Raw genomic sequence first — 24,810 nt, 5'->3', positions numbered from 1 at the left:
ACATACGAACACTGTGACACACACACACACACACACACACACACACTGTGATACACACACACTGCAACACACACACACACACATGCCCACGCGTACGCACTCACGCAGGCACGCAAACACTCGCACACACACACACACACACACACACACACACACACACACTGTGATACACACACACTGCAACACACACCCACACACACATGCCCACGCGTACGCACTCACGCAGGCACGCAGGCACGCAAACACTCGCACACGCACACACACACACACACACACACACAAGTCAAAAATATCTTTATTTTTTACCCTCAATAAAGATCATTTTGACTTGACTTGACACACATATACACACTGATAATTGCACACACACACACACACACACACACACACACACACATACACACACACACACACACACACACACACACACACACACACACAGGGCAATGCCAAGGTAACTGTCGACATGACTGGTCTCTGCCTGTTGAGGACAGCACAACATGTGAAGTGACCATTGGCGTGACGCAGTGACACGTGTCGGTCGATGGCTGTCACAGCCTGGATACCTGACACAACGTACGTGCTGACAACGGCCAGGTCCGGTCTCCTTTTAACCCCTTTGACTGCAAGTGACGGGTACGCTTTGTCAGCTAAGGGCTGTTGCTTAACTGAGGTAAGACAGAGGATCCAGATCAGAATGGACTTCTTCCTCTGGAGAATGCATTACTTGTGTTCAGCAAAAAGAAGTACACCACTTTACAACTACACCAGAGGTAGTTCTTGCACTTTCGAATTCAAGCTACTCTGATTTGTTTCATTTTCATCAAGGCTCAGCTGTCAAGGGGTTGAAGGCGTGATGGCGTGAAGGTAAACCTGTAATTATGTGAGCTTTACTGTTCCTTTTTGCCCAGCTGACCGTGACGGTCTTGGTTAAGGTCTGACCAGCGCGCTGGATATGTAAACTTCCGTGTTTCATGCAGTCTGTTCCCTTCCCCCTTCCCTCTCCTTTCCCTAAACTGTATGTATTTGCTTGGTCTGCTTGGTCCTTTAGCTCTGCGGGGAACCATCAGGGGCACCGCGATGCTGACTCGTGCACTAACCTTCTCCATTCTGGACGATTACGTGTGAGGGACTGTGTGTCAGCAAATGTCAGTCCTGTCCACTCTTCAATGTTGTCAGACCTTGCTTTTTTCTTTTGTCTGCATCTTCCTCTCTTCTCCTCTACCGTTCCTTGGAGGATGACTTTGGCCGTTTGATCTTTTTGACTCCATATGGCGGGACTGGGTGGGAAAATCTTAATTCAGTCTGCTGCACGCTTTGAAGTCTCCATGAAAATGAAAATGAAAAATCGCCTGAGGGACGACCACATAACATCACATCTGCTATGCCGAAGGCACCACATAACTGCTTATCTATTATTATCGAAAATACAGCACTTTTGTCTTGTTTTGTCATTTCAAAGATATTTTAAGCAAAGCTGGTGTTGCGTGTCTTGTTTTAATTCACTCTGCACCATTTAACGTCTCCATGACACTGAAACTGATTTTGTTCAAAGTGACGAACACACTACACATCTGCTATGCTGTAGACACGACATAATTTCATGCTGTGCTATGGAAAGACCACACACATGAGGAATAAAAGCAAACATATCGCGCACGCGCGCGCACAAACACACACCAGAATGTCTATCCGATGTACGTTCAGCCAGGACAATTTCTTGTCCCTGAAAAATGCTTAAAATATGAATGCAAGCAAAAATATTTGTTCAGAGTGAATCTCTTCATCATAATTTTGCCAAAGGACAACACTTATGGTGCTATGGGGTTCTCTTCCAGTGCGCCAAGTGCGTGCTGCAAACGGGACCTCGGTTTATCAGCTCGTCAGTGTTCCCAATGGGCCTGATTTTTTGAGGGTCACTGTGACCCTTTGACTGGAATTTTTTAGGGTCATTGTCACATTTCTGAGGGTCAACAGGAAAACATACAAAAAATCAATGAAGACAATTGTACAATGAAAATGAAAAGAAACCCACACCTTCTCCAAACAAGGACATTCGAAATGCTTGAATACAATGAAAACACAGTCAACTAGTTATAATGAGCACATAACCATACTCACTACTAATGAACACACAACAGCGTTTGCCTACATCGGCAAGGGAAGTTACTCTAACACGTTTTTGGCCAGCTCAGTTTCGTCTGCTATGCACTAGCCTAAGCTTAGGCCCACGATGCGTGCTTCGCGGTTTTCCTGGAAGCCGTAAGATGCTTGTTAGTTTCAGGAAAAAGTGTGCGTCACATTGACGCACAGGGTAAAAATTTTGTGCCTCAAAGTTGTAAATCTGTGCGTCATTTACGCACATATGTACGTTTTTGGGAACACTGCTCGTTCGAATGACTACATGTTCAGCCTTGCTTTTCCAGTCACACTTGGGAGAAAGGGCCAGACCAAATTCGAACCCAGACCCTCACGGACACTGTATTGGCAAAATAAGCGTCTTCAAGACAAGGCAAGACAAGGAACAATTCAATACAGCACAACAGAGTTTACCTCATGAAATCTTGTATATTATCATATGCAGCGTGTCAGAGGAAGGAAGCAGGAAAAGAAAATGCGTCCGTGGATTCCTTACGAATTAAGGTATCAATGCAAACGACGGTGACAGAGAGCACTGTTCCTGGCAGACAAGGCAGAACCACTTGCCATTCCACTTTCCGAGCACTGAAAAAAACTTGCATTCGCTCTTTTCCAAAGAGTATCAGTATCAGTATCAGTAGCTCAAGGAGGCGTCACTGCGTTCGGTCAAATCCATATACCCTACACCACATCTGCCAAGCAGATGCCTGACCAGCAGCGTAGCCCAACGCGCTTAGTGAGGCCTTGAGAATATAAATTGAAAAAAAATAAAAATAAAAAAAATAAATAAATAAATAATAATAGATAAATACATAAAAATACTACTACTAACAATAATAATAATAATAATAAGGCACAACATTTTGATGAAGTCAACTCTGTGCGAAAAAAAAGGACAACAACAATAAAGATAAATAAGCAAATAAATGTAAAACATGCAAACACACACACATGCATGCATGCATAACAGATATGCAACAAACATGCAGTTTCACAGATATGAAAGCAAAGAGAGGTGATGAACAGTGGCGGCAGGAGAAAGCCTGTCAGAGACCTACGTTCACTCACTTCTAAAATAGGACAAGTTGTGCAACAGTTTGCAACGACGATACCCCAAACCCGATCCAGAGGCACCCTCATCGAATGTCGAGCGACCACAAATGGCAGCTGTCAGTCGGCTCTATCCGAGTATTGGCAGCCTGATGTGCAAAATTACTTCTTCGTTTGTAAAGCGTTTTGAGCTTGGCCTCCGACCGAGGACAGGCGCTATATAAGTACTCATATCATCATCACCATCACTCCCACCCTCCCTCTCAAACTCAAACTACAACTTTGCGTGTTTGCGTGCGTGTGTGTGTTTGAGTGAGTGAGAGAGAGAGAGTGTCAGTGTGTATGTTTGCGTATGTGTGTGCGCTCGCGCGCGCGTGCTTGTGTGTGTGCTTTCAAGTAAACGTCTGCCTTTTGAGATACAGTTCATTGTAAGAGAAGACAAAGGAAGCCTGTATACGTAAGAAAGGAGATATAGCCAAAAAAATATTTGACCATTTAAAGATTAAAATTTTGCTTTCAGAATGTGTTTTTGTAATGAAATTAGCACACCCACACAACCACGCCATTCTAATATGCTGCAAGAGCTGCCTGCTTCAACGAAGCGGATCATCGACAACACCCCCCTCTCTTTCTCCGACACAGAACGGCTGCAGTAGGTCAAGCAGTGCGGAATCATCACACACCACAAACTCAGAGGGGCAGGGATGATCACGGCAAGCTGACACACTGGAAGACAGGCAGACGTTTCCTGTACATACAAGTTCCGGACGAACCCCTGCCCAGAAATGTGGACACTGGCCCTTTTAGAGCCAGTCTGTACCACAGAAAACCTACATCGACAACATGAAGCGAAGTGTCGACGGTGCCTGCAGAAAGGACACACAGCAGCGTTCGGTGGGTTATGGAAACAAGAAAATACCCAGCATGCACACCCCTGAAAACGGAGCAGCCCACGAACAAAGAAGAAGACGAAATTTCCCATTACCAGATTCTGTGGAACAATAGCCTCATACAATTCATTTTCCTCTGGTTGGTCTTAGGTTTGAATAGACAAGATTATACATTTATAGATATAATCAAAATAGAAGAACTAAGACCATGCACACTGGAGGAAATCCAAAGCAAAATATTTCAAAACAATGCTATCATTTATTTTGAAAACCATACTTTAATGGATGCTATCCCAGCTGAATCAGAATGGAAAGACTCGATCAGACAGGCAGACACACTTGATACACACTTTGAGAAATGAAAGACACTTTTTGCAAACAATTTTTTTATAATAAAGCAAAAGCAATTTCAAAGTATTTAGAAATATATTGTATTGTATTTCTCTTTTTGTCACAACATATTTCTCTGTGTGAAATTCGGGCTGTTCTCCCCAGGGAAAGCGCGTCGCTACACTACAGCGCCACTTTTTTCTTCTTCTTCTTCCTGCGTGCAGTTTTATTTGTTTTCCTATCGAAGTGGATTTTTCTACAGAATTTTGCCAGGAACAACTCTTTTGTTGCCGTGGGTTCTTTTATGTGCGCTAAGTGCATGCTGCACACGGGACCTCGGTTTATCGTCCCATCCGAATGACTAGCGTCCAGACCGCCACTCACGGTCTAGTGGAGGGGGAGAAAATATCGGCGGCTGAGCCGTGATTCGAACCAGCGCACTCAGATTCTCTCGCTTCCTAGGCGGACGCGTTACCTCTAGGTCATCACTCCACTATATATATATATATATATATATATATATATATATATATAACAAATGAAAGAGATAAAGTTAATCCAGGAGCCTATGAATTCTGAAAAAAGAAAATTTGGATTTAAATTGAATATAAATATCTGGCTAATCCCTCAATTTGCAACTAAAGAAGAAAGACTGTGTGAACTACAATCTAAAATTGGATTTAAATTAAATGTAAATATCTGGCTAATCCATCAATTTGCAATTAAAGACTGTGTGAACTGCAATCTAAAATTGGATTTAAATTAAATGTAAATATCTGGCTAATACCTCAATTTGCAATTAAAGACTGTGTGAACTGCAATCTAAAATTGGATTTAAATTAAATGTAAATATCTGGCTAATACCTCAATTTGCAACTAAAAAAGAAAGACTGCGTGAACTACAACGGAATGTACTCCATAACATCTACCCAACATGTTGCTACACAAGATGAATGTGACTGATGACAATAAATGCAGAACATGCAAAGATGTGGCATATTATATTGAATACTTCTTTTTTGAATCCTCAGATGTCAATATATATATTTTTTTTAAACAATTGAACGCTATATAAACAGTTACACTGGGGAAAAAAGTGCAACTGATGGCGTACGAAATCCTGTTAGGTGTTCAAAATAAAGAACAGAAATCCCACACTTTAAATACTATAAACATGATAACACTGGGTTTGTTTTTTTTTATTGCCAAGAAAAAAAACACCCAAAAACAACATCTCCTAAATTTGTAATTTTAACAGTTAACCTCACTTCGATAAACACATTTCACATAGGTATGCAATAAACATAATTCTTGACAACCTTAACAAGTCGTGCATAAATATGCTGTATGTTTTAAGTATAATATTTATGTAAACGACAATGATATTGCTGATAAGGGTGATAAGAGCAGTGGTAATGTATTTATTCACTATTCTTCTTCTCTTCCTATTCCTCTTGCTCATGCCCTCTGGTTTTTGTAGTAGTAGTAGTAGTAGTAGTAGTAGTAGTAGTAGTATCATTATTGAGAAATAAGTAAGCGAAACAGTCACATGCAACATACACCAACGAGTGAAAAAAAAAAAGAAAAAAGACGTGTAAACTTTCGTAGGACATTAAAGAACGTTACCAATGTCCATCATTAAGAAAATACACACAAAAAAGAAGTATGAATGGATCTATCCCTGCCAGAGTGTTCTTTTTCCCATGAATTTTTCGCTTTTTTTTCGGTCAGGGAAGAAAGCCACGTGTAGAGCACTAAAAAAGAAATAGAACAACCAAGAAATAATGTGCTCCGTGATTTGCATGCAACTGAGTCACGAAAATAGGCCAACCATTAGAAACAACAGTTCACGACCCATCGTTTCCAAGCCTTTATGAAAGAGACAAAGGCTTCTGTCTTGGCCAAACTGGGTTCTGTACTAGTGATGTTGTAGAAGGAATAACCAATGATGCGCAGTGCCAGCCTCCTTGGCAGGAGTTTCATGTGCTAAGGGTTGCAACAATCCTGGCCCAAAAGACTGGGGCCGGCTCGCAACATTTCGGTCCGTAAACGGACAAATAGCAGAACTGACCAATTTTTTTTTTTTACACAGAATCGTCAGTAATCATATGTCCATGGTATTCAGGAATAAGACGCATCCAGTCACAACAGGCCATGAACTGAAATATACTGTTACGTACAATGGGTATGCCATAAGGGATATGATCTCAAACTGAAATCTGAGAGACAAAAGACCATTCATGATCAAAACCTTGCATCCACCGAATGAAAAGTGCTGTGAAGTCTGTGAATGATACGTCACCAGCCGTGCCAAGATGGCACTGACCAAGCCCGCTGGCACTGCTCACTCAAACTGTCTTTCTGTCTGGCGTCCTCTCACAGGGCGGAATCCATGTTTCCAGGTAACGCGATAAGGTAGAAGGCCGGACAGTATCACAGGTAACGGACACATCCCCGTGTTTCTGGCCAATACTACAGTGACCCCCCCTCCCCCTCCCTCAACCCCCCAATGCTCTCCTCTCCCGCCCTGTCAATGGCACTGCTCCAACCCCTCTTGTCCTAACAACCCGCACAGGGCCAGGTTCAGGTTCTTTCACAGAAGGGAACGGATCGAGCCGACTTCGGTAACGGATACCAGATACCTCCTTTGAAAGCCTTCATTGATGACACAACAGTCCTTTCAACAAAAGAGGATGACACCCGTGAAATATTGAAGCGGCTGAACGAACTAGTTGCCTCAGCCAGGATGAACTCCAAACCAAAGAAATCACAGACCCTCTCACTGCGTAAAGGAAAAAGGTAGCTGAAACGGTCACATTCACTGTAGCCAACCAAGCCATTCCAACGGTGTCAAATGAACCAGTCAAGAGCCTTGGAAGAAGGTATGATGAGTCCCTGAAATACACAAAAAGAGGAAAGGAAACCAAGCAGACAGCAGAAGAAGGCCTGCATATCATAGACCAGTGTGGCCTTCCTGGCAAATACAAAGTGTGGTGCCTACAGTCTATGCTGATACCAAAGCTCCTGTGGCCTCTCCTGATATATGATATTATCTGTAGCACAGTCGAGTCGATTGAGGCAAAGATCAACAAGTACACACGCAAATGGCTTGGTGTCCCACCTGGACTCACTGACGTGGCACTCTACTGTCGCCAAGCAAAGCTGAGGCTACCTCTGAAGTCCCTTGTAGAAGAATACAAGGTAGGGAAGGCAATACTTCTCAGCATGCTCGAAGACTCAGGTGATCGTATTGTGAGATCCAGCCAACCCAAGCTGAAGACTGACAGAAAATGGAAAGTCAGGGAGGAGGTCAGTGCAGCGAAAGAAAGTCTTAAGACGAAGAAAATAATAGGACACACCCAAACCAACAGACAAGGCCTGGGATCGACAAAGATGAAATGGTGGTCCAAGGCAAGGGGTAGAACAAAAAGAGACATGATCAAACAGGAGATCAAAAAGGAAGAGGATGACAAAAGAGTCCAGAAGGCAGTCTAGCAAGGCCAGCAGGGGCAGTGGACAACATGGGAAAATGTACTGCAAAGGAGCTTCAGCTGGAGCGACATGTTGAACATGGCCCCTCTGAGGATCAGCTTCACCCTAAAATCTGTGTACGACCTCCTTCCCTCGAATACAAACTTGATGAAATGGGGGAAAGCAGATGTCCCTGCGTGCCCACTCTGCCATGGCAAACAAACAGTGGAACATGTCCTCAGTTCATGAAAAGCGGCGTTGAGAAAAGGACGGTACACATGGAGGCACAAGACTGGGAATGCACAGTTGACCTACCAGAGGGGAAGAAACACCCGGAAATCATCAGTAAGAGCGGCATGAGACCTGACATAGTACTCCACTCCAAGGCAACGAAACAAGCGATTCTGATTGAGCTCACTGTGCCATACGAAAGCAGAATGGAGGAAGCCCACATCTACAAGACCGAAGAAGTATGCTAGTCTAGCCAGCAGCCTGGAGAATCTGGCTTCCAAGCCAAAGTCCTCGCCATAGAGATCGGTGCAAGAGGGTTTGTGGGCGCATCTTCCTACAGTCTCATGAAACAGCTGTCAATTTCTGGCAGACAGAGGACATGGGCTCTCAAGGCAATGGCAGAAGCAGCTGAAAAGAGTTCCAGCTGGATCTGGTCGAGGAGGAATGATTTCCCTACTCAAACTAGGCGTACGATGGCTCAGTGGTTAAAACGTCTTCCAGAAAAGGTGACTCAGTCCTGAAGTGGCGACCACACTGGAGGCGCGGGTTCGAACCTGCTGAGGACCAGGGGGGAAAAAAAAGAAAAAGGCGGCAATACAAGGGCAATTCAGGAGCCATGACCTGGGTGCGGCCCGGCCCCCTCAGAGTGTAAGGAGTTAAGGGCCGAAACACTTGACTGAGGGGGGCTTCTTCTCTGAAGACCTTGTACTGTCCAGCTTTCCCTAGAGTTTCTTATCACTGTCTCACAGTTGGCTGTGGTGGTGTTGCAACGCGTTTCCATTTCACCAAGTTTGATCTCAAAGCTGACCCTTGCTGTCAGCTGGTCAGTAGCAAATAATTATGTCCCATCATGGACTCTCCGCTCTTCAGCTGATGACAGGATATTTTGTTCCCCAAATTCAGCGGAGAAAAAACACGGCAGCAGAGCGTTTTGTTCTTCAGCTGTACAAACTTAGAATTTACTTTTTTTTTTTCAGTCGGCTTCGTGAGAAGGCCATGGTCACAGTCCATCATTCACATTCCTTAGAACAGATCAAAAACGGGGTCAGGTCTATGTTTCCCCAGGTATATGTTCCCCAAGATTTTCTTCCAGCCAGGTCCATGTTCCTCCAGGTCTATGTTCCTCCAGGTCTGGGTTCCCCCAGGTCTAGATTCCACGAGGTCTTGGACCACTGCTGACCACGACCCAAAGTGCTCAGAGTGCGTTATTTTGTTACATCTGTTCATTGTTATGTCGTAGCAGGTGTTTGACCACTGCTTGACCACTACTGGCCACTATCGACCACTGTTGTACACTATGAGAATTCAACTTGCATCACTTTGAGACTTTTATACATTATTGGGACGCCTTGGCAGGGTTTGGCCAATAACTGACCACTATTGACTACTGTAGGCTATTTCTGACCATTTCCTGCCACTGCTGACCATTACTGACCACAACGCAAAAATCTTCAGATTGCGTTGTTTTATCACGTTTGTGCATTATTATGACGTCCTGACCACGAAAAACCACCACTGACGACCGCTGACCACTGACTGTTGCTGACCACTCCTGACCAGTACCCAAATGTGTATGTACGATTAAACATACATAGGCCTCGGGGAACATAGACCTGGAGGAACATAGACATGCTCCTTCCATATTTGCATTGTATGGATTTATATCTAATCCTTCAACGCTTGTTTGTGAGTGCAAGTGTGCGCGTGTGTGTGCACGTGTGCGTGCGTGGGTGTGTGTGTACCCACGTGTGTGTGTCTGTGTGTTTGTATCTGCGTGTGTGTGTGTCTGTGTGTTTAGTGTCTGACTAACGTGTTACTGTAAAGCGCTTTGAGAGGTTTGAAAGCGATATCTAAATGTACTATATCATAGGCTCGGTCCATTTTCTGACACTCAGTGATAATGATAATTTTTCTGCTGCTTTATCCTTTCCGCCTGACTTCTCTGTCTGGTATGATAGGCTCGGTCCATTTTCTGACACTCAGTGATAATGATAATTTTTCTGCTGCTTTATCCTTTCCGCCTGACTTCTCGTTTTACGTCATTTTATCATCATCTGCTTTTGTTGTTGTCCACACGCTGTGTCAGTCTGTCGTCCATGTCTCTTTTTCAGTGATAAGTATAACGTATCAACTTGTCTATTCACTGTACGTATCTATGACTAAGCCACACAGCTTTTGATGTAATTATTCGTTCTTTTTTGTTTTACTGCGTAAACCGAGACAAAGCCTTCTTAATTCTTTCTGACTGGAAATAATCAGCGGAATGTTGTAATTTGCTAAAACAACAAAGAAGCCCTTTATTATATGCACACACTTTTCCAAGCATCAAGTGTTTAATTTGTGAAACAGCTGCACATTTTTTTTAATTTAATTTTTTTTTTTTTTTTTTTTGCTGCCCCATCATCTGCACCGTTTCAGTGGCATTACTCCCACGCCGCTCATTTAGATTCCCCAATACACGGCCACACCCGGGTTCGTCCGTCGCAGTTCCAGCGTCGGCAGTCCACAGGGAGCCAATGATGTTAGGTCGCCAGGAGGCCACACACCAGAAGAGACCCTGCACTGCTGCTGAGTCACTTCGGTGGTGTTCAGTGGTGCCTGTTCTGTTTTAACGTACTTAGGACACCACCTACTAAGCCCCCTACTAACGACAATAATTGCTTAGTCGCAGAGCCAGACTGAGTGAACGTCCCTCCCAGAGTGAAGACCGCCACCACGCCCCTCAAACAACAGCCCCCCATGAATCTGCCGACACTGACGACATTGACAGGACTCACCCCAAGCACGGAAGTGGAGGGATATCGAAACTGAGGTCACCACGAGAGCAGGGCATGAAAGGCCACAGACTTTGAGACTATTTTATTTATATTGATGACGATGAAGGAGGAGGAGGATGACGATGATGATGACGATGTTGCTATGGAGGTCCATTTTGGTTTGGGACTGCGTTACAAGGCTGTACTCGACGCTTCCTGTCATAATGATATCCCGGCGTTAATCAGGCCCGAGAGATACAGACACTTGCAGTGTTGGTCAGGTAATTAGAGCAACACACCCAAAGACGCATCATTGAAGTGGATGACACTCGACTGTGTGGTCCCGGTCTCCCCATTTAAGCCCAGAGCACATTCAACTCTGGGTAGGAGCCGGCCACAGGCCGAAAAACCCACCTCCGCTGGGATTCGAACCCGCGTCCTCCCAGCCGTCAGTCCGCGACGCTAACCACTTCGCCACGGCGGCTGCACAGAATTAGCTTTAAAACATATTTTATCCATCTGGATTAAAAGAGCAACCAGAAGTGCATTGTTGAAGTGAAGGTCACAGTCACGTGATAACTATAAAAATCACTTTGTACATAATATGTATGTATGATAGTCAGTCGTGTTCGACTATGACCATCAGAACAGCAAAAGAGGTAACTACTGTCCCGACTATCTGGGCTAGAATTTGATTATAGTGGAGAGTGTTTTGCCCAAGTTACAAGTTGCCCCAGAGGCCAGTCGGCATTGGGGATGGTTCCCCGAAAGGCCTGCTCACCCCCAAGGCTGCAGTACTAACAGCCAGTGTAATTCTGCTTCCCAGTTTGAGAGTCATAGCCCTTCACAAAAGTCTCTCTCTCTCTCTCTCTCTAGATATATATATATATATATATATATATATATATATATATATATATATATATATAAGCTGTAAAAGATTTCCCATTGCAACATTGTACACAGCTTACTACATATCTCCATTGCAACTCCTTCGACAAGGCCGTGAGCACACATTATACACATATGGAAATGACCCAGAAAGCATGAAGACACCTTTAAAACCACCCGATACAGTGACCATTTCTCTCCTTTGACCAGAAATGACCATTCTAAAGTCTGTTTCATATTCTGATTGATATCATTTTATGGAACGACCTACAGTAACAATGCAAACAATAATGAACATATATAGCTGTTAAAAAACAACTTACTAGTAGTACAAAGATGTAAAGTAAATTCGAAATTCAGCACTTAAAAAAAAATAGCTTCTGTGTTGGAGAGTATATTTTCTGATCAATACATGATTACTTACAGATGAATGGGTGTGATCTACAAGCGTTTAAGAACTATCGAATGTCCCTTTATTTTTTTCAATCGACCGAGCGGGATGAAAAACTTGACAACATTGTGACCCGATTTACTTTAACAGATCAGTGTTAATACCTAAACACACACAAAAAAGTATTTGAAAGCTGGGAGGTGTCTTGTAACATTGCAGTGAATCCAGTTATCCAATTGTTTTGCTAAGTTTTAACAGATAAAGCCTGGAATATAAAAAAACAAGAGAGGCAAGGCCTTCAAGACTCACTTGTGATACACTGAAAAAAAAATCCAAGCTTTTTATGTATTTCAAAATGCAATGTTTAAGATGAGAAATATCAGTTTAAAGCGAATTATGTCCCCTAGCATTAATTACAGAGTAATTTCCCTTTTTTACTATCTGCATCAAAACGTTTGCAAAATAAATAAAACTTCCATGCTTAGCAAAAGAAGTTCCTGTTTGAACAAAAAATGATAATAATGACTGCTCTTGTTGTTGGGTCAGAATATCAGATCAAAGTGCCAAGTTTATAGAATACAAAAAATATAAACAGTAAATGCAGTTTGCATATAATTAGGCTTCTTTTTTTTTTTTTTTTTTTTTGTGCCCATCCCAGAGGTGCAATATTTTTTAAACAAGATGACTGGAAAGAACTGAATTTTTCCTATTTTTAAGCCTAATTTGGTGTCAACTGACAAAGTATTTGTAGGGAAAATATCAATGTTAAAGTTTACCACGGACACACACACACACACACACACACACACACACAACCGAACACCGGGTTAAAACATAGACTCACTTTGTTTACACAAGCGAGTCAAAAATTGAAGTCTCTTCTCATATATGTATGTCAAAAGACAGATTCAACGTGATATTTTTTCAGGTTTTTCCATTCTTTTATCATCTTTGGATTACAATATATTTCATTATTCCTTTTTTTCTTTCTCTCTCTCTCTTTTGATTAGCATCCCGTCTACCTAGCACTTCTGCAGACAAGTGAGCCATTTCATTCTTCTTTTTTTTCCTCCTCATACGTTCAGTAGGTTGTTGTTGATTTTCTGTCACAACCCTTACATTATATGTCCGGGGGTGGGGGTGGGGAGTTCAGTTGGGTGTAGAGCTTTATTTTTTCCCTTTTTTTTCCCAACGTGGTATCAACCCGTTGCCAAACTTTGGGACTATATATCTCTTCACACTTTCTTTCCCGCTGTTTATCCTTCGTGCTGTTTCAAACTCCTACGCCGTTGGCCCCGAAGCCCTATTCGTTTTTGTTTTGTTTTTTTGTTTTGTTTTGTTTTTCTTTCCTCAACATACCCACCCCCACCCCAAGTCCAATACCCCACACATTCTCAACACTCATTGAATGTGAGTGTGCATTTGTGAGCTGAAAAGAATGAATGCCTACGTCTCTGAATCACCTTGTAGTAAATCGACGATAAACCAACTGAGAAACAGACACAACACATGTACAGGTCACAGAGCTTGTGTAGCGGCCTGTTCTTACAAATGCTTGTTTTCACCCCAGTAGTCAAATCTGGCCTGTTCAGATTTTCGCCGGAATCTTTCTAGACTAGTCTGGAATGACCTCCGGGGGTAGGGGGGGAGGGGGGGGGGAACTGTCCCAGTAAGAGCTGACCCCGCTAGCTGGATTTTTAACCACGTTCTTCCCCCCTCCCTGGTTGTTATGGTTGTCATTCTGGGATAAATATGGCCCAGTTAAGAGTTTGCTCCCATTTCTTACTATTTCTTCCACTGTCCCGTCTCTGACACAGATTGGTTCAGATCAACCACGGGGTCGTTACAGATTTTGCGGGAATGACTCAAGGGGTTAATCTGACACAGTCAGATTTGTCATCACCTTCCCTGGTTGAGATTCAAACCACAGTGGAAAAGACGTGTGTGTGTATCTGGGTACCTGGGTGTATATCTAGATCAAACCTTGACTATGAACGACCAAATTTCATTCTCGTGTCGTTCATGTAATTTTCATATCTGAAGGCTAGCCTCAGTCAGACCCTACATAACAGATAAAAATATGGCTCACTTGGTTTCCTCTTTTGTCCTGTCAAGACTGGATTACTGCAATTCCACTCTTGCAGGTTTACCATCTTCCTCCATCAAAAGATTACAGAAAATTCTGAGCAATGCTGCACGACTGGTTTTCGAAAAGAAAAAGAAAAAAAAAATCTGATCATGTTACACCTCTGCTGAATCGGTTACACTGGCTTCCGATTGAGTCCCGCATTCACTATAAGCTAGCAACACTCGCCTTCAAACATTTTGACAAGTCTCTTCCATTGTACCTCTCCTCTGTATTGGAAACATATGAACCGCACAGAACATTAAGATCCAGTTCTGAAAAGCTGCTTAAAGTTCCAAGGACTAACCTGAAATGCGCTGGAAATAGGTCTTTCAGAGCTCAGGTTCCCCAAGTGTGGAACTCTCTACCTTCATCTCTTAGATCTACATTCCTTTAAGTGAGATCTGACCTTTTCCGTAAGCATTTTTGTTCTGGGCGGACGGTTAAACCAAGGTATGCTTGGTAACCAGTATCTTTGTACTAGTATTTTTGTAGTCCTGTTTTAATGCATTGTATATTTTATGTAGTTTTAGATGTGATGGCATTTTTTCTATCTGGTTATTTTCATGGACGTGCGTGCGTGCGTGCGTGCGTGCGTGCGTGTGTGTGTGTGTGTGTGTGTGTGTGTGTGTGTGTGTGTGCGTACGTGCGTGCATGTGTTTGTGAGGGCTCTGGTACGCGTGTGTAAGCGTGTAGGCATGTTAGTATGTCCGAATAGAATTCTATGTTACAAAATAAGAAATATCTTAATGCTTATGCAATTTTGTTTTTAGTGCAGTTGATATTTAATGTCAGTGTGTGTACGTCTGTGTGTGAGTGTGTGTGTGTATCTGTAAGAGAGGGACATCTATATATATATATATATAAATTTTTAACTAGAAGAGGGGTCGGTTCTGAATGTGTGTGTGTGTGTGTGTGTGTGTGTGTGTGTGTGTGTGTGTGTGTGTGTGTGCGTGTGTGTGTGTGTGTGGTTTTATATATTTTTTGTCTGGGCAAGATCAAATAAACCCAGCAGTAAGCTTAAACGCGTGTATATATACAGAAAAGGGGTAATTTTTAACTAGAAGGTGGGTCGATATTGAATCGCCACAAATGACCCCGCGGTCCTTCAAAGCGAGCCCAGAATAACCCTGGGGTAAAACCCAGGCAGGGGGTTGGCAGATTTAGGCTGTCACAGGTGTCCCGGGAAGAACATGACGGTCAGTATTAGAGCCCGTATGGAGTTCAGGGTTGCCTTGATGCGATTCAACAATGGCACCGCCTCTGAACGCTTTTACTTACGACTTAAGTGTGTTCTGCCTGTCTGTCTGCCCTTCTGTTCGTCTGTCTGCCTGTCGCTCTTTCTGTACTATCGTGATGGGGGTCTTTATATGCAAACCAAAACACACACACACACACACACACACACAACACACACACACACATACAGAGAGAGAGAGAGAGAGAGAGAGAGAGAGAGAGCTTATCATAGGGAAATTCAATGTTGTCTGCAAAACAGCGAGCTCTATCCTATTATATGAAAGGTCAACGTGATTTGCCACTGTAACATGTAGGTGGAAGTGTGACAAAACGTGAACGCAACAGGCGCCACAACAGAATCTTGGTTTCTGTGTGAGGTTTAACGATCGACTTATTGGCTCTGGCCCTTAACGTTATGATGGTTTGAAGTGTGCGTCCAACACACACACACACACACACACACACACACACATACCAGTCACAGGACCAACGCCTTGACCACACCACCCTTCACGGAAAAGACCACAGACACGAACAACTTGGCCTGTTAATAAGGGTGAAATGTCAATAGGTCGTTAGACCATTATAGTGTTTATGGTTAGGCTCACCCATACGAGCGGGGACCAATCGAAAGATGCGGGTAACAGCTGTAGGACTTTCGCAAAGAATTGGATCGATCAATGAGGAACGCCATATACTACTATCCGCGTCTTACAGCCATTACTCAATTTCAGTCATCCATGTCATGTCGCTTCTCTGGGAAGGACAGGTTTTGGACAGCTGGAGGTCGCGAGGCTTGTTACACAGTTTCGTAGTTTTCCCTGCGGTCCCGATTGTATCACGCTCCACAAACTTTCTATACATTACACACGTTACCATCCGCGAAGGCCCGACGGCCCCCCGTTCCGAGATAGTAGAAAGGGTACAACTGTGTGCGGACATGTTACTAACTTAAGTCCAAAGTCGGACTCCAGCCCTGAAGAACTTGATAACGAGAAAATATAATAATAATAATGATAGTATTTATATAGAGCTGACTCTTGTGCGTGTGCAACAAATCCAGTATGATAACTAGAATTGTGCAATCACCAACCATTACCTGAAGATCTAGTCATCAGCCCCATCCACATGTGATATGCGGCTTCTGTTCAAACATGTGTGTGTGTGTGTGTGCGTGCGTGTGCGTGTGAGGTTTTTTGTTTGTTTGTTTGTTTGTTTGTTTGTGTGTGTGTGTTTGTGTGTGTGTGTGCAGTGCGTGCACGTGTGAGTATGCACAAGTTTTTATATTGATATGCACTTGTATGTATCCTAATTTCTACTGTATCTGTGTTTGTGTATGATGTTCGATCTATGTTCGTACCTTGTTATGTACTATCCCCCCCCCCCCCCCCCCCCCCCCCCCCCCCCAATATTCCTTGTGACCCCGGTACACTTGGTAATAAAGACATTCTATTCTATTCTATTCTAGACAAATCTAAGCGCTTTCACACCAGTCATTCACACGCATGCATAACTCTAAAACTGAAAAACTGAAGACAAGGAAGAGGTAGGGGAGGGAGGCTATCTTAAGAGGTGGGTTTTAAGGCCAGACTTGAAAGAGCTGAGTGTGGAGACCTGACGAGGGTCGTTAAACTTACCCTTAAACTCCAATATGTTCCAGGACCGCACCTTGGAACGACAGACACTGAGACCCCCCACACGGACAGACATCCAGGACTCAGCCCTTCAAACAACGCATATTCGACTTGAAATGAGGTTGGTTTTTTTTGTTTTTTTTAAATGATAGGCTTGTTAAAACTCAACTTGATCTGAGCCTACTCCCTGTGGCATAATCTTTCAAGTAGCCTCGATCTGTTCTGACATTGTCACAAAAGTTGTGTCCAATTGACTGCTCTAGTTTACGCTCCAAGTTGACACTGCACTGATTTGTATATTTGTATCTGGTCTATCAGTATTGAGTATATACGTGATGATTATATATTTGATCCTATGAAAGGCGTTACTTATAAGTGTATTGACAACATTGATTTGCATCTAGTTTGTGCAAAGACGGATAACTTATTAGTGTATGAAAAACATTGATTTGTATCAAGTTTGTGCAAAGATAGATATACCTATACTCGCCTATTTTTATCACATGAAACTGTTTATCAGTGTATGGTCACGTATAGCTGGTATCCCTCTTAATGGAAACGTTTACCACACAATATCTTCCTATTTTTCTGCTCATACGTATGTTTCATTTGTTCTTATCGTGTCTAACCATTAGCACATTCTATATGGAGGTGGCGGTGATTATTGATGTTACCGTATTCACGGGGCACTTCGATTTTTCACTGGGTCGACTGATGGGCACTCGGCTCGATGTGTGCCCGGTCACACACACACACACACACACACTGCACAATTTTACCGTCGCTCACATACATAGATCACACATAGACACCCCCCCCCCCCAAACCCACAGACACACTGAGAAAGACTGTCTTTCACAGATATATATATATATATATATATATATATATATATATATATATATATATAACACGATAACGATAACGATGACGATAACGATTTTTTATTCAGATAAAGGCCAAAGCCTCTTACTGAAGGGGGTGACATTAAAGAAAGATAAATAAGATTTTACATGACACACTATGCATCTGCAACACAAACCAACCAAAAAAATAGCTAACAGTAACACATATGTTCAACAACATTCACGTCGTAACAATTCTCAATCTCTTCAATGCCTCATATATATAAATGGCCAAGTTACACAGAGTAGACTCATGTCTTGACGACATGAGCAAATTAAATCTAAAGTTAGATGGATCTTTATAATACTTTGGTTGGATTAGTTTTTGTCTGAGGTCACTCAAGGCAGGGCAACATAACAAAAAATGTAGCTCGTCTTCCTTACCCAGATTACATAAACGACAAGTAAACACAGATTCCCTTAAATTTCCATATCTAAAACAATGAGTAGCAATATCAGAAACACCAAATCTAAATTTTGTCAATGCACATTTTATAAATCTGTTCAATACCAACTCAATGTATGGTTCGATGGCATGCGATGTCTTGAAGAGTTTAAACTGTGCAAATCTATCACTGCTTTGTATATGATCATGCCAGTCTTGCCACCTGCAATCAATAATTCGTTGCCTAAAGCACTTTAAAAAAAACCGCAATATCTTCAACCCCCTGATTGTCCCACACAAATGCAAAACCATAAGAATTAAAATACTGTCTAACACTCGTTGCCCACGTCTTTTTACCATTATTATCTAAAGAATATAACATATTATAAGCTTTAAATGAAAATCTGTTTTCATCCATTCTAATTTCAGCCATTATTTGATACATTTAATATATGAATTCAAATAAATCTGATATCTCCCCAGCTCACCATAAACAAGATCATTTGCAGTTCGACTGTCTACATTGAGAAACCGTTTCATTGCAAATAAATGCGTTTTTTCTGTTGCTACATTATTTTCCACTTAGTCCCAAAATTTCTGCTCCATACTGCAATATTGGCTGAACTTGAGAATCAAACAACCTACCAAATACACTAAATGAGCTACAATCTATTTTATACAAAATATGTATTACAATAACTGCTTTCTTTGCTTTGTTAGCTGTATCCTGACGTGCGAAACTGAAACTGAGTCTAGTCGGTTGAGAAATAAATTCCAAGATACTTATATGCATTGACAACATCAATTCTTTCATTACCATACGACCATCTTTCATTTCTTGCCAAATACCCTCCCTTGCGAAAAACAACAATACTCGTTTTGTCCGTGTTTACTTTTAAGTGCAAGTTACTGGCAGCCGCAGTATATAAATTGTTCAATTGTCGCTGTAAACCAACTGTTCTTATGGATAACAAAATCATATCAGCAAACAGTAAAATAAACAATTCAATCAAATCAAAAGTAACGCCGTGCTGACCATTCTACATAATTTCTCAGCCAAGCAAGTTCATTGATAAAAAGTGAAAACAAAACAGGGCTACAAACATCCCCTTGTTTAACCCCACGAATACCACAGAGAGAGAGAGAGAGAGAGAGAGAGAGAGAGAGAGAGAGACGCACATACCGTCTATTATCGCTCACATACACACAAATACATCTACACACATTTCCCCCATTCCCATTAGCACACGGCACGCTCACAGAAACACACACACACACACACACACTCACTCACACACACACATGATCCCCGATCTCCATCTCTGTCAAGCCATTTGTGCTGTGGGCACTTCCAAGCAATCATTATCCATCATCAGCCATTAGTCCTTGTTTGGAACATGTCAAACCGGCAACACAAACCGCATGTGAGCGTGAACATTACACAAAGACTTACACACACGCCTCATTCGCAAACACACTCAGAATAGAATTCCCCGAGATATTAAGTGTCCATGCTCGCGCGCACATAAACAGACGCGACATTCTCAACACCCCCACACAACTCTAAGCAAGCACACACACCTCTACACACACACACACACACACACACACACACGGCAACAACAGCAACAGAAACAAAACCGAAGAGACAAACGAACTTCACCAAAATTACCTCTAATAACTTGCAGTCAGCACAACAAACTCTGGTCAGCAACACAGCCTGCCAGTGTCTGTTCACGAAGAAAAAGTTCGTCAGACTGTGTCCAGACCTGTGCTGTGGTGGGGGTGGGTGGGTGGGAGGGGGGGGGTGCTCTTCTTAGCTCGCAGGCTGTGAGACACTAACTGTGTGGTATCGCTGTGTGTGTGTGTGTGTGTGTGTGTAGTAGGGACGGTTAGAGAGAGGCGCGGAATTATGGGATATTGTGGGACTGGGGAATACGAGAGTTGGGGAGGGGGGGGGGGGGGGATAGGAGGTGGGGGGGGGGGGGGGTAGGGGATGGAAGTGGGTGGTCGAAGTCGGTTTCTCGGGGAGCGTGTCGATACTCCCCCGTTCGTTCGTTCTTTAGTTTTAGTCCAGGACAGATACAAAAATGGTCAAAATGTCTGCAACAAAACCGTTCTTTTCACGATAAAATAGAATTAACCATACTGATCACGCTGATATAAACTTGACCGCTGTAGGTGGGCGGGAACATGATTAGATTTTGATTTTTAATAATTGTTTCTCACACATTTGGCCATGAGAGAGCGCCTTACAAAGATCCGCAAGGCATGAGCAAGCGAGGGTTACGCAAGCGCGGTATAATGGGTCGCCAGAGGAAAGCGTTTAGCGCGGTACAGTACTTGTGGCTGACAGCTGCTGCGCTGATGCTATCCTATACCTCCGTTAGTAGATCACTGCGGCAGATGGCAGACACCGTACAGAAAATAAGAGAACTCTTTGGGGTCAAAAGAAAACAAAATTTTTAATTTCATCTATTACATACTAAATTGGTAGAAAACGCAAGTTTGCTTTAATGAATGTTTTACAGTTTCTTACCAGTCCTGACATTTCATAAAGAATGAAATCGGTATTATACCGACTGCAAAGGTGAATTTACAAAGGCAGCACGGGATCATTTAGTTCGCAGGAACAATTATGTTGACATTTTACGCAATGCACAACTTGGAAATACTTCATGCTCTGCTTATAAACGTGTAGTATATGAATATCTCAATACCTGTTAACTAGGTTTGTTTCAATGAACATTGTCGGAGCACTGTCCAGACAATTAATTCAGAAAGCATGGAAGGCAGATGATGGCAAAATCGACCAACATCATGTCTTGATGTAAAAAGAATGGTATGAAATATATATTTTTCTTTGGAAATGAAGCGGTATTTGCAAATGTGGATCACGAACCCTGCCGCAGTAGACACGTCGGTTTAGCATGGGAAAGAAAATGTATCTGGCTGGAGTGTGAAGGTGGCAAAATGAAGTGCATCAGATAGTCATGAAGAGCAAAGACTGCCTGGAAAATGAAAATGGGTCAGTCTCCAAAACTTTGTTGGAAATGGGGGTCTCTCAGTCTGATTCAGTATAAACATGTGTTTAGAATGATTATTCAAATGTTTCACATGTTATCAGGATTGCAATTCATTAGAGAAATGTCTGCAACAATTTTGTGAGAATATGGTTTGTTCTTGTGTCTTAAATGTGTTGAAAATTAATAAAAACATCCAAAATTTCGGCGCCATTTTGTGACATGGCAATGTGTCTAAACATGAAGTGGTCAGAAAGAAATAAGTACAAACCTGATTAAAATCCAGTACATACAGACCTGATCTATATTCATTCGTTGTGATAATAAAACATTGATCATCAGTAAAAAATTGTACATTAAGTTTGAAATATTACGCAAAAAAAACCCGCGTGACAGACGTAAACAACCCATTCCTCTTGACGTATTTTTATTCATTCAAAGACAAGCACATTCATGAATACACTACACGTTCTTTACTTGCAACAGGTGGTCAACACATCTATCTTCTGCAGCACATACACTCATTTTCTGGAGAAAAAAAAAGACTGTTCAACTATTTAAATGCAATCGACGTCGCATATTAATTTTCAGTTCCGCTTTTCTGTGTTACTTCAGTGCATGTAAACGACCCAATAAAAATATACATGTAAACAAATTTAGAACTGTTTCCACATAAATCATGCGGATTCATCGCGGGAAAGCGTAAATCGGTTTGACAAACACCCTTCAATCGTGTGTGTTTGAACACAGATTCAGAGAATGTGTTTTTTCCGACAGCGTGTGAGATGTACATATGTTACACGGAAATCTCCGATATGTTCATTCGCACCCTGTGGTTGCTATATTAAACGCAACAACAACAACAACAAAACTGTGTATGTTAATTTCGTCGTTGTTATGGTTTGTTTGTACTTTATCTCTGATCCGATTAAGTTTAGACACAATCACTGTTTCTGACACATGGCGAGATGCGGTAATACACGAATACTGGCGTAAGATTTCGAACCAAGTCAACGCATGTAGTTCAGTAAGACTGTTTTCAGTTGAAGACTTGTTGCATCAAAAGTTCCAAACAAGAAAGTTCAAAGCAGAAAATCACCCCCTTAAATTACCTTGATTTTGATTTTTGCTGTCTGGTGAAGTTTTATCACGAAATGATGTAAACTAGTTTATCAGTTCACAAGACAGACGAAGTGTGGAACTGGGGAGAATTGATGTGAAAATGGAGTGCCTGCAGTGTTTCTGAAAAATAAAATCATCCAGGGTGGGGGAGTTAGTTTAGGTATTTTGGTTTCCATGTTACATATGTCATAAGGTTTTAGGTAATCATTAATAAAATACATAATTTTGCACAGGCTTTGTTTGAATGCATTGCATTGGCTAAGGATCGCGTGATAGATTCATTACTATCATTATTATAAATCCAGTAATTCAAACATCTGAGTCGGGAAAGTTAGTTTAGGTAACTTGGATTCAATGTTACACGTGTTACAAGAAAGTTTTACATAATCATTAATAAAATTTATGATCCATTGTTATCATTATGATTATTATTTATATCCCACGCTAAATCGACGTCTACTGCGCCAGGGTTCGTGAGTCACATTTGCAAATACCGCTTCATTTCCAAAGAAAAATATGTATTTCATACCGTTCTTTTCATATCAAGACATGACGCATATTTAGATATTCATATTCTACACGTTAATAAGCGGAGCATGGAGTATATCCAAGTTGTGCATTGCGTAAAATATCAACAAAATTGTACTTACGAACTAAATGATCCCGTGCTGCCTTTGTAAATTCACCTTTGCAGTCGGTATAATACTGATTTCATTCTTTATGATATGTCATGAATGGTAGGAAACTGGAAAACATTCATATAAGCGGATTTGCGTCTTCTACCACTTTAGTATAAAATACACGAAATTGAAAATGTTTGTTTCCTTTTGACCCGAAAGAGCTCTGTTCCTAGCTTATTGTTCAGATTCAGTGACCTGCTCACAGATCAGCATCAGCGCGGCAGCAGTCAGTCACATGTACTGTACCGCGCTGAACGCTTTCCTCTGGCGACCCCTTATACCGCGCTTGCGTAACCTTCGCCTGTGCTTGCATTGCGACTCTTTGTAAGGCGCTCTCGCACAGGCAGAAGTAATAAAAATATTCGATTCTGGTCATTAAAAATCAAAATCTACCTATGTTCCCGCCCCCCTATAGTGGCCAACTTTATATCAGTGTGATCAGTATGATTTATTCTATTTTATCGTAAAAAGAACGGTTTTGTTGCAGACATTTTGACCTAACGCAAATTTTAATCTAAATTTCCTGGCCTATTTAGCATCTTTTCACTATCAGTGATATTAGACGTTAAAAAAGGGGGGGCGAGGGGGTGGGGGCGGGGGGGGGGGGGGGGGGGGGCAGGGAAGAGGAAAACAGAAAATAGGTAAACTAGAAAACTACCGTAAAATGCATAACTAACATGCAGTTACATTTAACAACAACAATTCAATAATAATAATGATAATAATCAGAAACAATTAACACAATACTGAAGTGCATTAAAGGAATGTAGAAATAGGGCTATGAACTAATGCCTGTGAAAGTTCGACCATAAGAACCTCGTCAGAAATAACTTTACAAAAATCATCTGCAGAATTATTGTTCTCTTTGAAATACTTGGGCAAGAAGGTACGTAACTGCTGACAGTGAAACAAACAATGATGCAAGCTGAACTGCTTACCACAGATGCATGTAACATTTTTACTATACTTTATCTTCAGCGCATCAAGTTTTATACGGAAGAAAGTTGAGGTTATTAATCTTGTATAGCAAGCTGATGGATTCGGTATCTTTTCTTTAATAATATTCTCAGGGAAGTAATGTTCCTTTATGTTTTAAAAACTTTAACTTCCATCGGTTATGAAATCGACCCCATGCTGATTTTTCTTCATTGTAAATTTGTGTGTGTGTGTGAACTCATAACTCATTTAATTGTCGTAAAACCCATCATAGGAATCATTATGGACACTATAAACTAAACACAACAAGCAAACAAAAAGTAAAAGCAATAAGCTGTGAGCACATGCAGGATATTCCATAAGACATAGTTATGGACTGCGAACTTTAAAGCATTCATATATGTATTTTGCCAGTTCTGGTTGGAAATAATTTTGTGGCAACAGAGAACTCGGCCTTTGGATTATTGTGTTGCCAGTGCCATCTGGCCAATGATTCGAAGACTGGGAATTAACTGTCACAAGTAGGCGAGATCTCAAGTCAGAGTACACACTACACTTGTCCAGAAAATGCAGTTCATCCTCTATAGACCTTGTTCGTTGGAAAACCGTAAG

General features: G+C 41.9%; 1 pseudogene across 1 annotated transcript in view; it reads right to left on the bottom strand.

Annotated features, from left to right (window-relative positions):
* LOC143284041 (long-chain-fatty-acid--CoA ligase 5-like) overlaps positions 1–20,221 on the bottom strand; it is a 46,950-nt pseudogene extending 26,729 nt beyond the window's left edge. Inside the window, exon 1 of the transcript XR_013055479.1 lies at positions 20,110–20,221. The product of XR_013055479.1 is annotated as a long-chain-fatty-acid--CoA ligase 5-like (transcript). The remainder of the gene's footprint in view (positions 1–20,109) is intronic.
* Between the last annotated feature and the right edge of the window lie 4,589 nt (positions 20,222–24,810).

This window comes from Babylonia areolata, chromosome 1 (assembly GCF_041734735.1).
Source record: "Babylonia areolata isolate BAREFJ2019XMU chromosome 1, ASM4173473v1, whole genome shotgun sequence".
Taxonomy (NCBI): domain Eukaryota; kingdom Metazoa; phylum Mollusca; class Gastropoda; order Neogastropoda; family Buccinidae; genus Babylonia; species Babylonia areolata.
The sequence above is the reverse complement of the archived record's forward strand: the minus strand, read 5'-3'. Positions and strand labels throughout refer to the sequence as shown.